This window comes from Cebus imitator, unplaced genomic scaffold (genome assembly GCF_001604975.1).
Source record: "Cebus imitator isolate Cc_AM_T3 unplaced genomic scaffold, Cebus_imitator-1.0 Scaffold214, whole genome shotgun sequence".
Classification (NCBI taxonomy): domain Eukaryota; kingdom Metazoa; phylum Chordata; class Mammalia; order Primates; family Cebidae; genus Cebus; species Cebus imitator.
Window position 1 is genome coordinate 1235964 of NW_016107529.1, and position 14065 is coordinate 1250028.

At 38.4% G+C, this 14065-nt stretch overlaps 1 protein-coding gene and 1 pseudogene across 2 annotated transcripts in view; one reads left to right on the forward strand and one right to left on the reverse strand.

The window, feature by feature from the left end:
• The window catches only part of FAF1 (Fas associated factor 1), a 527993-nt gene that overhangs the window by 77897 nt on the left and 436031 nt on the right, over window positions 1-14065 (reverse strand). The gene's annotated exons all lie outside the window — the stretch shown is intronic.
• Window positions 7020-8127, forward strand: LOC108318019 (annotated as a pseudogene).

Here is a 14065-nt window from a genome sequence, read left to right on the forward strand (position 1 = left end):
CAGCTACAATTTTTGATAGGGGTGCTTTGCTACATACGTCAAGGCGTAAAATGAAAAGCCTCTGACAAATTTTGGTATGGTTTATGCTAAAAATACCCTGCTAAGATGAGTATAATAGGAAATGAGAAGTATATATGGCTGTTGTTAAAGTGAAATATCTCATCTGAAATTAGAATCTTTCTGCTGAACTAACCAAGTAGCCCTCATTTAATTATGATGTGTGTTACTGGCTGATAGTGTATTCCTCCAATCCAGCCATCAATTTTAAAAGTACCCTTTTTTCTTCTAGAAGATACTTCCTCACAAGTCTATCTGCCACAGTGTTGCAAATTTTTTGTCTCAGCTTTAAAAAATTTCCCTGGTGAGCCCCAACTCTGCTAGGCAGATCTAACACCCTACATGTATCTCCATCATGTAATTTATGTCATAATACATGCAATTCCTTATTTACATGTCACTGAACGTGCAAAGGAATGTATCATCCTTATATCTCCTGGTGTTGAGCACAATGTAGATATGCAGCAAGTCCCTAAAAAATGTGTAGATTTAGTGGTCAAAACAAATTAATGGTTTTGTGCACTCATAATGTTGTGAAACTGTCACCACCATCTATTTCTTTTTTCATCACCCAAAAATGGTAGTTTACCTACTAAATGTCTATATATTATCCTTTAAGACTCAAATGTTTACTCCTCAATAAGTCTTCTTTGTGTCATTTCTGTATCATACTTATTGCCATTGCTGCTTTTCATACCATATTGCAAGTACCTGTTTCCTGGGATGATAGGTAATTGGAAAGAACCAGGGTCAAGGCAAATCTGTAACTGGAAGAAACATGCCAGATAATTCTCAGACTCCCCCATGAGAGGCATGAAAACCAGGGTAAAGTAGTTTGGAGAGGTAAAAATGACTTGTCAAAAATACAAATGGAAGGCAACTGAATATCTCTCTTCGTGCTATTTTTCTATGCAAATTGTCTACTTTCTGCAAACTGGACCAACATGATTTCAACTTCTTTACACTATTCCTTTGCTCACATTTTCCTAACCTTACAATGATCTCTCCTCTTACCTCTGTACATGCGAACTGCACTGTGCTTTCCAGAACCAAATCAAATCTTATTCCTTAGGCCGTGCACAGTGGCTCACTCCTGTAATCCCAGAATTTTGGGAGGCTGAGGCAGGTAGACCACTGGAGTCCAGGAGTTGAGAACCAGCCTGGGCAATATGGCAAAACCCCATCTCTACTAAAAATACAAAAAATTAGCCGGGCATGGTGGTGCATGCCTGCAATCCTAGCGACTTGGAGGGAGGCAGGAGGATTGCTTGAGTTTGGGAGGTTGAGGCTGCAGTGAGCCCTGATTGTGCCAATGCACTCCAGTCTGGGCAACAGAGTGAGACCCTGTCTCAAAAAAAACAAAACAAAACCCTTACCTCTTTTAAAAAGTCTTTCCTATTAAGATTGTTCCTTCTGAATTCTTCTAGGTCATATAACAAACTTTTGCTAGGGATACTTTTTGTAAGGATATGCTTTGGCTCTCCAACTTTAGATGGTAAATTCCTTAAAGAACAAGACTGGCACTCACACTGTTTTTATATATTAATCCATTTAATAGACAATAATTGAATATATAATGTAGAATCTGATGTTCTGAACTATATATATGTTATAGAATAGCTAAATTGAGTTAAATAACGTATGTATAACCTCACATACTTATTGCTTTTTGTGGTAAGAATTCACAGTATTTTTTTAATGTCCCCAGAAACAACCAGTAGTAGTGCCTCCATTTGTTAGCAAATTTGTTTGGTAGCAAACAAGGTAAAGGTACAATGCACATGAAAGTGCACTTTCAGCTCCCAGATTCTCACAAACATGGCCGTATAAGGTCCTATGGGAAATAAAAATTCATGAGGGATATGACTGTCCCCAAAGATGGGAATTTAAGTTAGTGCTATATTTAAGATAAGAGCAGTTTCTCCTGATTCTTTTTAAAAGAATCTGCATAAGAAGAAAAATGTTTCTAGGTGCCTGTCAGGTTTATGACATAGCCTCTTGAGAAGGCTTTAGAAGTAGGTTTTAATTTTTATTTGGAAAATACTAAGAGGGCTACTTTTTAAATGTTACATAAAAGAAAATACAACTAGATATATTACCCCTAAAGCCAGCTAATATTTCAGAACTAGAAAATTAAATATACTTTCTTAGGCATTACCATTACTGAAAACAAAAAGTGGACAGGTTGGACCAGCTATTTAACAATGAATGCTTTTACAGTAATAAATGGTGACAGCCCAAATCAAAAAAGAATGCATTACTGAGATATCATCAATTGTGTTCTGTCATTACATGGCAGGTCCACCCAGTCTAAGCTTGTCAAAAAGTGTTACTGTAATCCATGAAGAAGTCTTCACCTCAGGCAAAAGGGAAAAATGTGGAGGGCTGGCTCTGAACAGGTGTGCTGAATTATAATGCCAATGTTGAGTCACAAATCTCTTTACATTAGTTTCATATACAACAATTAACTTCTACTGTGAGGTGTCAGACATGGATAAACTGATCTATCAGCAGGCACTTTAAGAACAACAAATGTAAACAAAGGATGTGGATATAACTTTTTAATAGTGAGCATTAGTCCACGCACAAAAGTAGAAGTAGACAGTTATGTGAAACTTTCTTATTCTAATCTAGTGAATATATTTGCGAATCTGGGAATGTCTGATCTGCTCTTCAGGTCAGCCCACTCAAATCCTACCTAATCTTGGTAAGAGCACTGATTCAGTTTATCCCATAAATCTTTAATATAATTGTACCTCAGCTTTACAAGGGATCATGATGTATCAAAAGCACACAAGTGTGTATTCTGGCCTTTACACAGTGTATTACCTTGGGCAAATTGCTTAACCTCTATAAGCCTCAGTTTCCTCTCTCCTCAATAAATGGGGGCAATAACTATCACTTAAGATTATCATGAAAACTAGAAGAGATGATTTAAAGGAAGTATCTAACAAAGTGCTTGGCCCTAGTGATATGCAACACAAGCTTAGTCCTTTCTTTAAGATGCTTCACCTGACTCCTTACTTCCCTATGAAATAAAAGTTTGGAATTCTAACAATCTGCTCAGGATTGAAGTTCATGAAGGCAGAGCTTGAAACCTTTCCACACTATGTCAGTTCCCAGTAGTATCCAGTAAGTACCGAGCCCGAGAATCAACTTTTCCAATTTCCAGCCCATAGTAACCTGTCACTTCTCTGTACTCAAAAGGATTGAACACTATATATATTACTTGTGTTCTATTATTATAAAATATATGTAATACAATATACTATTTGAAGTATACAATTTAGTGGCATTAAGTACACTCATAATGTTGTGAAACTGTCACCACCATCTATTTCCTTTTTCATCACCCCAAAAGGAACTCTGTACCCATTAAGCAATAACTTCCCAATTTACTCACATCTTTAGTTCCTGGCAAATTCAAATCTACTTTTTGTCCCTATAAATTTGCTTATTCAATTGTTTTCAAAAATTTGCCTATTGATGAATCATACATTTTCCTTTTATGTCTGGCTTCTTTTACTTAGCATATTTTCAAGGTTCATCTATGTTGTAGCATTTATCAGTACTTCAATCCTTTATTATGGCTAAATAATATTCCAGTGTATGGATATACCACATTTTGTTTATCCATTAATCTGTTAATAGATCTTTGGATTATTTCCACTTTTTGGCTATTGTGAATAATAATGCAATGAACTTTCAGGCACAAATATCTATTGGAGTCCCTGTTTTCAATTCTTTTGAATATATGGCCAGGAGTGGAATTCCTGGGTCATATGGTTACTCTATGTTTAACTTTTTGTGTAATCAATGAAATGTTTTCCACAGCAGCTGCCGTTTTACATCCCAATTAGCAATGTACAATGCTTATAAATTTGTGTCTATATTCTCATAAACTCTTATGTTCCATTTTAAAAATTACAGCCATCCTTCTAGGTATGAAGTGGCATCTCATTTGTGGCTTAGATTTGTATTTCCTCAAGGACAACTGACACTGAGCATCTTTCCATGCACTTGGTCATTTGTATATCTTTGAAGAAATGTCTATTCAAGTTCTTTGCCCATTTTTTGTTTAATTTCCTGTTGTTGAGTTGTAGGAGTTGCCTAATATACTTAATACATTCTGGATATTAAGCCCTTATCAGATATATGATTTGCAAATATTTTCTCCCACTCTGTGGTTTATCTCATTTTTTTAATGGATGCATAGTATTCCATGGTGCATATGTAGCACATTTTCTTTATCAAGTCTCCCATTAACGGGGATTTAGGTTGATTCCACGTCTTTGCTATTGTGAACAGCATTGCAATGAACATAATTGTGCATGTGCCTTTATAACAGAATGATTTATATTCCTTTGGGTAAATACTCAGTAATGGGATTGCTGGGTCGAATGGTATTTCAGCCTGTAGGTGTTTGAGGAAATCACCACACTGTCTTCCACAATGGTTGAACTAAATTACCCTCCCACTAAGAGTGTATAAGTGTTCCTTTTTCTCTGCAACTTTGCAAGCATCTATTATTTTTTTGACTTAAAAAAAATTTTTTAATAGCAGCCATTCTGACTGGTGTGAGAAGGTATCTCATTGTGGTTTTGATGTGCATGTTTCTAATGATCAGTGATGCTGAGATTTTTATTCACATGATTACTGGCTGTATGTACGTCTTCTTTTGAAAAGTGTCTGTTCATGCCCTTTTCCACTTTTTAATGGAGTTGTTATTTGTAAATTTGTTTAAGTTCTTTATAAATGCCAGATATTAGAACTTTGTCAGATGCATAGTTTGCAAAAATTTTCTCCCATTCTGCAGGCTGTCTGTTTGCTGATAGTGTCTTTTGCTGTGCAGAAAGTATTTAGTTTAATTAGATCCCATTTGTCAATTTTTGCTTTTGTTTCAATTGCTTTTGGCGTTTCTGTCATGAAATTTTTGCCCGTGCCTATGTCCTTAATGGTACTGCCTAGGTTGTCTTCCAGGGTTTTTTTTTTTTTTTTTTTTTTTTTTTTTTTTTTTTTTTTTTTTTTTTTTTTTTTTAATAGTTTTGGGTTTTCCATTTAAGACTTTAATCTATCCTGACTTATTTTTTGCATATGGTGTAAAGAAAGGGTCCAGTTTCAATTTTCTGCATAGGGCAAGCCAGTTATCCCAGCACCATTATTAAATAGAGAGTCCTTAACCCATTGCTTGTTTTTGTTAGCTTTGTCAAACATCAGATAGCTGTAGGTGTGTGGTCTTCTTTCTGAGTTTTCTATTCTGTTCCATTGGTTATGTGTCTGTTTTTGTATCAGTGCCATGATGTTTTGGGTATTGCAACCCTGTGGTATAGGCTGAAGTTGAGAACTATTCAGGCTCTTTTATTGGTTTTGTATGTGTGATATATAAATATATATATTTTGAGATGGAGTCTTGCTTTGTTACCCTGGCTGGAGTGCAGTGGTGAGATCTTGGCTCACCGTATATAACCTCCGCTTCTTGGGTTCAAGTGATTCTACTATCTCAGCCTCCCAAGTAGCTAGGATTACAGGTGCCCGCTACCATGCCCAGCTAATTTTTGTATTTTTAATAGAAGTAGGGTTTCACCATGTTGGTCAGGCTGGTCTCAAACTCCTGGCCTCAGGTGATCTGCCCACCTCAGCCTCCCAAAATGCTGGAATTACAAGCATGAGCCACTATACTTGGCCCCCATATGAATTTTTGAAGTTTTTTCTAGTTCTGTAAAGAATCTCAAAGGTAGTTTAATAGGAATATCACTGAATCTATAAATTGCTTTGGGCAGTATGGCCGTTTTAACAATGCTGATTCTTCCTACCTTTGAGTGAGAAATTTTTTCCATTTGTTTATGTCTTTCAGATTCTTTACTGCTAGTGTACAGAGACATAACAGATTTGTATATGTTAAATTCATATCCTGCAAATTTGCTGACTTTGTTGTAAGCTCAGTTTTTCTGGTGTGGAATCTCTAGGGTTTTTTTACATATAAGATCATGTAATCTGTGAACAGAGATCATTTTACTTCTTCATTTCAAATGTGGATGTCTTTTATTTCTTTCTCCTACCCTGGCTAGAAGTTACAGTACTATGTCAAAAGGCAGTAGTGGAAGTTGGAATCCTTGCTTTTTCCTGATCTTAGAAGAAAAGCTTTGAGTGGTTCACCATTGAGTACACTGTTGGCTGTGGGTTTTTCATAAACGGGCTTTATTATGCTGAGGAGGTTCCCTTTGTTCCTAGTTCATTGTGAAAGGGTGTTTATCATGAAAAGATGTTGGATTTTGGCCAATGTTTTCTTCTGCATCAGTTGAGTCTTTTTAGTATCAGAGTTAAGATTATGTTGCATAATAATGTGACTGCAAAATATCTGCAAGCGTATTTCCAGTCTACGCTTTCATCTTAAATTGCGTTTCCTGCAATTCATTGGTAAAGAAGCTGACTTTAATTCCTTTAATACTGAGTACATGATACCCAGATGCAAATCACAAATTTGAGAATTTTTAAGATCATAACTTTCAGATAATAAAAATGAAACATAATATTTAAATAATACTAATGATAGTTTTTAAACAGTAGAAGGTAACTGATATTGTTTGAGATATTTCACAAAGGTTGTTTACATCCAGCTTAATGATTCCTGTTTTGAACTGAAGGTTAGCTTTCATATTCCATTTTTTGTGGAGATAGGGTTTTGCCATGTTGCCCAGGCTGGTCTTGAGCTCATGCTCAAGCAATTTGCCTGTCTTGGCCAGCTCATGGTAGCATGAGCCACTGTGCCTGGCCAAAACAATTTTTAAATTATTTATTATTTCTAGGCTGGGCACGGTGGCTCACACCTGTAATCTGAGCACTTTGGAAGGCTGAGGTGGGAGGATCTCTTGAGCCCAGGAGTTCAAGACCAGCCTGCACAACATAGTGAGATCCAATCTCTATTAAAAAAACAAACAAACAAAAAAACCAATAATAGTACAGCTCTTTCCTTTTCATCCTGCAGCAGCCATCAGGTAAGCCAAGATGGGTGCATACAAGTACATCCAGGAACTATGGAGAAAGAAGCAGTCTGATGTCACATGCTTTCTTATGAGGGTCCGCTGCTGGCAGTACCACCAGCTCTCTGCTCTCCACAGGGCTCCCTGCCCCACCTGGCCAGATGAAGTGTGCTGCCTGGGCTATAAGGCCAAGCAAGGTTACGTTATATATAGAATTGGTGTTCACAGCAGTGGCCAAAAACGCCCAGTTCCTAAGGGCACAACTTACGGCAAGTCTGTCCATCATGGTGTTAATCAGCTAAAGTTTGCTCGAAGCCTTCAGTCCATTGCAGAGGAGTGAGCTGGATGGCACTGTGGGCCTCTAAGAGTCCTGTATTCTTACTGGGTTGGTGAAGATTCCACATACAAATTTTTGAGGTTATTCTCATTGATCCATTCCAAAAAGCTATCAGAAGAAATCCTGATAACCAATGGACCAGCAAATTGGTCCACAAGCACAGGGAGATGCATGGGCTGACATCTGCAGCCTGAAAGAGTGATGGCCTTGGAAAGGGCCATAAGTTCCACCACACTATTGGTGGTTCTTGCTGGGCAGCTTGGAGAAGGTGCAATAGTCTCTAGCTCCACTGTTACTGCTAATAACATTTGTAAAATTCAGACCTAATAAACAATTTAGAACAGTCAAAATAATAAGACTATTTATTGTTCTTAAATAATTAAATTTTTTTTTTTTTTTGTAGAAATGGGAGTTTTTCTGTATGGCCCAAGCTGGTCTTAAACTTCTGACTGCAAGCAATCCTCCTGCTTCCACCTCCCAAAGGGCTGGGATTACAGGCATGAGCCACTGCACCCAGCCTCCACCTTTTGGCTATTATGAGTAATGATACTATAAACAATCACATACAAATTTTTACATGAACACAGGTTTTCATTTCTCTTGAGCATTTAACTAGGAGTGGAATTGTTGGATTACATGGTAACTACATTTAATCAACTGAAGAACTGCCAGACTGTTTTCCAAAGCTGTTGCATCATTTTACATTCCCACTGGCAGCCAGTGAAGGTTCAGATTTTTCCACATCCTTGCCAGCATTTGTTGCTACCTGATGACATTTTTTTTTTTTTTTGAGACAGAATCTTGCTCTGTTCCCCAGTTGGAGTGTAGTGGTATGATCTTGACTTCCTGCAACCTCCGCCTCTCAGGTTCAAGCCTGCCTCAGGTTCTCCTGCTTCAGCCTCCCAAGTAGCTGGGACTACATGTGCATGCCAACATCCCAGCAAAGTTTTCTGTACTTTAAGGAGAGACAGGGTTTCACCATTTTGGCCAAGCTGGTCTAGAATTCCCAGCCTCAAGTGATCTGCCTGCCTCAGCCTACAAAAGTGCAGGGATTACAGGAGTGAGCCACTGTGCCAGACTCCTGATGACTTTTTTGATTCTACACATTGTAGCAAGTATAAAGTGGTACTTCATTACGGCTTTGATTTGCATTTGTCTGGTGAACAATAATGTTGAGCTTCTTTTCATGTGCTATTGGCCATCTGCATATCATCCTTGGAGAAACGTCTTTTCAAATCCTTTGCCAGTTGTTGCTGGGATAATTTATATTTTTTGTTACTGAGTTGTAAGAGTTCTTTATATATTCCAGATATAAGTCCCTTATTAAATAAATGATTTATAGTAATTGTCTGTGGGCTGTACTTTCACTTTCCTGGTGGTGTCCTTTTGAAATATAGTTAGTCAACAGTACTGATTCTGCCTCATCTTTTAAAATCTAACTCAGCACTTGCAAAAATAATCACTAAGTGAAAAACTTCTCTTGTAATATGTATTTGTCATTGATAAATAGTGATGACTACTCCCACTTCTTCAGCATACATACAGCACATATGACAAGAACTGATTCTTACTTTGCACGCATTAGTAGTTTCATCCAACTGTAAAGCAACCTCTCCCTCTCTGGTAGTGTCCACAATATAGTTATCAGTCTTCCGTCGACCATCCCATTACCACTGTATATGCCATCTAACAGTGTCATTTGATGAAGTATTTAACCGAAGAAGTCATTCTGCTGTCTTACTCTTGCCTAAGCTGGAGTGCAGTGGCAAGATCACAGCTTACTGCAGTCTTGATCTCCTGGGCTCAAGCAATTCTCCGACCTCAGCCTCCCAAGTAGCTGGGACTACAGGCATGCACCACCATGCTTGGATGATTTTTTTTCTTAAGATGGAGTCTCGCTCTGTCACCCAGGCTGGAGTGCAGAGGTGTGATCTTGGCTCACTACAACCTCTGCCTCCCAGGTTCCACTGATTCTCCTACCTCAGCCTCCCAAGTAGCTGGGACTACAGGCACCTGCCACCACGCCTGGCTAATTTTTGTAATTTTAGTAGAGATGGGTGGAGTTTCGCTATATTGGCCAGGCTGGTTTCAAACTCCTGACCTTGTGATCCACCTGCCTTGGCCTCCCAAAGTGCTGGGATTTACAGGCATGAACCACTGCACCTGGCCGCTTGGCTAATTTTTTTCCCCTTATTTTTTGTAGAGATGGGGTCTCCATATGTTGCCCAGGCTGGTGTGGTCTCAAAGTCCTGGGTTCAAATGATCCTCCCACCTCAGCATCCCAAAGTGCTGGGATTATAGGCGTGAGCCACTGCACCTAGCCTGCTGTCTCTTTTAAGCATTAACTTCTTTTTTTTTGAGACGGAGTTTTCCTGTTGTTACCCAGGCTGGAGTGCAGTGGCACTATCTCGGCTCACCGCAACCTCCGCCTCCTGGGTTCAAGCAATTCTCAGCCTCCCGAGTAGCTGGGACTACAGGCACATGCCACCATGCCTAGCAAATTTTTGTATTTTTAGTAGAGATGGAGTTTCACCATGTTGACCAGGATGGTCTTGATCTCTTGGCCTTGTGATCCACCCACCTTGGCTTCCCAAAGTGCTGAGATTATAGGCATGAGCCACCGCGCCCGGCCTAAGTATTAACTTCTTATTGCTAATTTTGCAGGAGCTTTACAAGTTTCTTGGTAATAGTAGAATTTGCATATATTTTTACTTCAAGTGCACTTGTAAACAATTTCTCCTTTGGAATTTTGTATCTTCTCTGCTTTTAGCAATAGATCTTTTACTTTAGTGGTATTACTTTTCTTCTGCTCTGAAAAAAATTGTATTAACAGAGAGGTAGATCATTAGGCTTTACTTAATAATGAAGCAAAAGCTTTGAAGGCCTTACACTTTTAGCAAAAATGTTCTAAGAGAGAAACACTGAGGTAAATGGATCCCTTCTCTTATATGATCAATTTTTATATATTCACTTTTTTTTTTTTTTTGACACAGAGTCTCACTCTGTCACCAGGCTGGTGTGGTGCAGTGGCATGATCTCGACTCACTGTAACCTCCGCCTCTCGGGTTCAAGCAATTCTCCTGCCTCAGCCTCCTGAGTAGCTGAGGCTACAGGTGCACACCACCACACCCAGCTAATTTTTGTATTTTTAGTGGAGACAGGGTTTCATCATGTTGGCCAGGATGGTCTCAATCTCCTGATCTCATGATCTGCCCACCTCAGCCTCCCAAAGTGCTGGGATTATAGGCATGAGCCACTGTGCCCGGCCTATTCACTTCTTAATCAAATTTTCTTTTATGGAAACTAGTGTAAAAATAATCTATACTACTACTGGAGTTCTTTGCATTATGTCTATACTAATGTTGAACTACAGTTGACCCTTAAACAACACAGGTCTGAATTGTGTGAGTCCACTTATATGGAGAGTTTTTTCAATAAAAGTTATGCTGAGTGTGCCTGCCTCTTCTGCCTCCTCTGCCACCTCCTCCACCTCTTTTGCCTTTGCTACCTCTAAGATGGCAAGACCAACCTTTCTTCTGCCTCTTCTCCTCACCTGCTCTATGTGAAAGTGACAAGGACAAAGACCTTTATCATAATCCACTTCTACTTAATGAACAGTAAATACATTTCTTCTTGCTTAGGATTTTCTTAACATTTTATTTCTCTAGTTCACCTTATTAGTCTCTATATAATACATATAACATACAAAATATGTGTTAATAGATTAATGTTATTGGTAAGACTTCTGGTCATCAGTAGGCTATTAGTAGTCAAGTTTTGGGGGAGTCAAAAGTTATACTTGCATTTGACTGTGCCAAGAGTCAACAACCTAACCTCCACGTTGTTTTTTTTTTTTTTTTTTTTTTGAGACAGAGTTTCACTCATGTTACCCAGGTTGGAGTACAATGGCGTGATCTCGGCTCACCGCAACCTCCGCCTCCTGGGTTCAGGCAATTCTCCTGCCTCAGCCTCCTGAGTAGCTGGGATTACAGGCACGCACCACCATGCCCAGCTAATTTTTTGTATTTTTAGTAGAGACGGGGTTTCACCATGTTGACCAGGATGGTCTCGATCTCTTGACCTCATGATCCACCCGCCTCGGCCTCCCAAATTGCTGGGATTACAGGCTTGAGCCACCGCGCCCTGCCCCCTTCCACGTTGTTTAAGGGTCAACTGTAGTTTAAACTATGTTGTCCTGGTTTGCAGTATTTATTATACTATATTCATCATTACTTTTATGCTTCAATGAACCACTGTTGAGCCATGATCCATTCTGGGAAGCTAAGAATGTAATTATCTTAAGCAAGGAAGAATGAATATAAATTTAATCATAACATATGAATGACATGAAAATTCAGATATCAGAGTCAAATGCTTCTGTTAAATGAATGTTTGCCAAGACAAAACAACCGATGCAATCAATCCTTGTTATCCATTAACAGTCTAATAAATTATAACAGATACGATAAATTAAACAGGATTTGGAGGAATATAATTTATCTTACATTTCCAAATGTGAACAAAATAAACCTGTTGCTTACTCATACCTAACTGCTTGGGAATCTTAGTATGCAGTCAGGTACTTCAGTAGTTCAGGAAACCCACTGAGAAACATTGCCCCCAAACGCAGAACCTAGCATGTAGCAGGAACCTGAAGAGTGGCTGTTACTATCTACATTCTTACCTGTTCTACCTGACTTGTAGCTTGAGAACACGTCTGTCTCACCCTGGCTAGGTGCTCCCTGAGCTTCAGCCACCTGATTAGTTGATAGACTTTATTGGAATTTCTGGGTTGCAAGCCTAAGGACCTTGTTTATTTTGCTCACAGCTATGTCCTTAGGTCCTATAGCGTCTGCTATACAGTAAAAGCTCAATAAATATATATGAAATGAATATATAAATCAAAATGAGAGAAATTAATTTCCTGTGATTTGGGCCTAAGAAAGGAGAAAAATCACTGGATAAATAACTATTTTTCTAAGCAGAATGTAGCTGCCTACAGAAAGGCACCTATGGTGTGCTTGGCTAACCACTTTGTAATCTAATCATTAACAATTAACACAGACCTTTCTCCTTGAAGTTACTTTTAAATATTAGAACTTCTATGACTTCAGCATTTTCAGTGGAATTCTAATGTTTAAAAATATCATATTTTTGGATTTTTAATCTCACATATAAATTTATATACAGCGATATCAGGGAAAACTCTCTTAACTACTGACCAATGAGTAGTTCTGCTAGCTTTAAGAAGTGGTGTGTGTATGTGTGTGTGTATGAGTGTGTGTATATAAAGAGTAAGAGTAAAATCTCCTTTTAAAAGTCTGTTTAGTAAGTTTTGCTTTGCTTTTTGTATAAAGAAGTTGTTTTCTGTGCCTTGTGAGAACTTATTCCTGCTTTAAAGAAAACAGCAATAACTCATGGTCATAGAGAGTAAAGGATGGTTACCAAAGGCTGGGAAGGGTGGTTGGGGGTATAGGATGGGGGGAGGTGGGAATGCTTAATTGGTACAAAAAAATTAGAAATAATGAATAAGGCCTACTATTTGATAGCACAACAGGATGACTACAGTCAATGACAATTGTATATTTTGAAATAAAGAATGTAATTGGATTGTTTGTAACTCAAAGAATAAGTGCTTGAGGGATGGGTACCCCATTTTCCATGATGTGCTTATTTCACATTGCATGCCTGTATCAAAACATCTCATCTGCCCCATAAATATATAAACCTACTGCGTACCCACAAACATGAGGAAAAAAAAAAAAACTGCAACAGAAGCAGAGTCAGTTCTGTTAGTCATTGTTAGCTCTGCAAAGAGCATGGGTATGACAGTGGTGAGATTTTAAACAGAGGAAAGGAAAAGGAATGTACTGCTGAAAAGAGACTAAGACAAAGCTTAGGGGGAAAAGGTTACACATTCCATGTAGCAAACAACAAAGCCAACAATTTCCTTTGGCAACAAAAAAGCTGCTGTGAGGTAATAAACATATTTTCCCTATACTGCGGCAATGCAATTTTTAAATCCTAAATTAGAGCCCTTTAAAATATGCCCCTCTGGCATATTTTTTCCATGTTCCACCAGTGTATTCTTAGAATTCCCAGAGATGAGAATGATGTAACTGCCCTTGGAATCTGCCCTGATCTCCAACATCTGGATTGTGACAATTACTGAGCTATTATTCAGATACAAGTTAATCAGAGAGGTAAGCCTGGAATCGAGTAATCCTTGCAAACAGGATAGAGGATTATAAACAAATTTGTGTTGAATGAATAAACAAATGAAACAATAAATAGATCACCAACTAAGTATCACAAACTCTTGATTATTAGAGGTTTCTAGGTGGCTTAATAAACAGTGCATATAAAAAAATCAACCCATTTACATGTTAGAAAGCATCTATCATTTGGAACAAGCCTTTAGGCAAAAATAGATTCTAAAATGTGGCTACTGTAATGTAGTAATACTTGTTTTCCTCCTCACCCACTCTTTGCCAATAGTCCCTCATTAAAGGAAAATATTTATTTGTCCAGTGATAAGTACTTTGTAGAAGCTCAATAATCCTTTATAAAACCAAACTAATACTGCTAATGAAAATGTCTAAGAGAGGCCGGGCGCGGTGGCTCAAGCCTGTAATCCCAGCACTTTGGGAGGCCGAGGCGGGTGGATCACGAGGTCAAGAGATCGAGACCA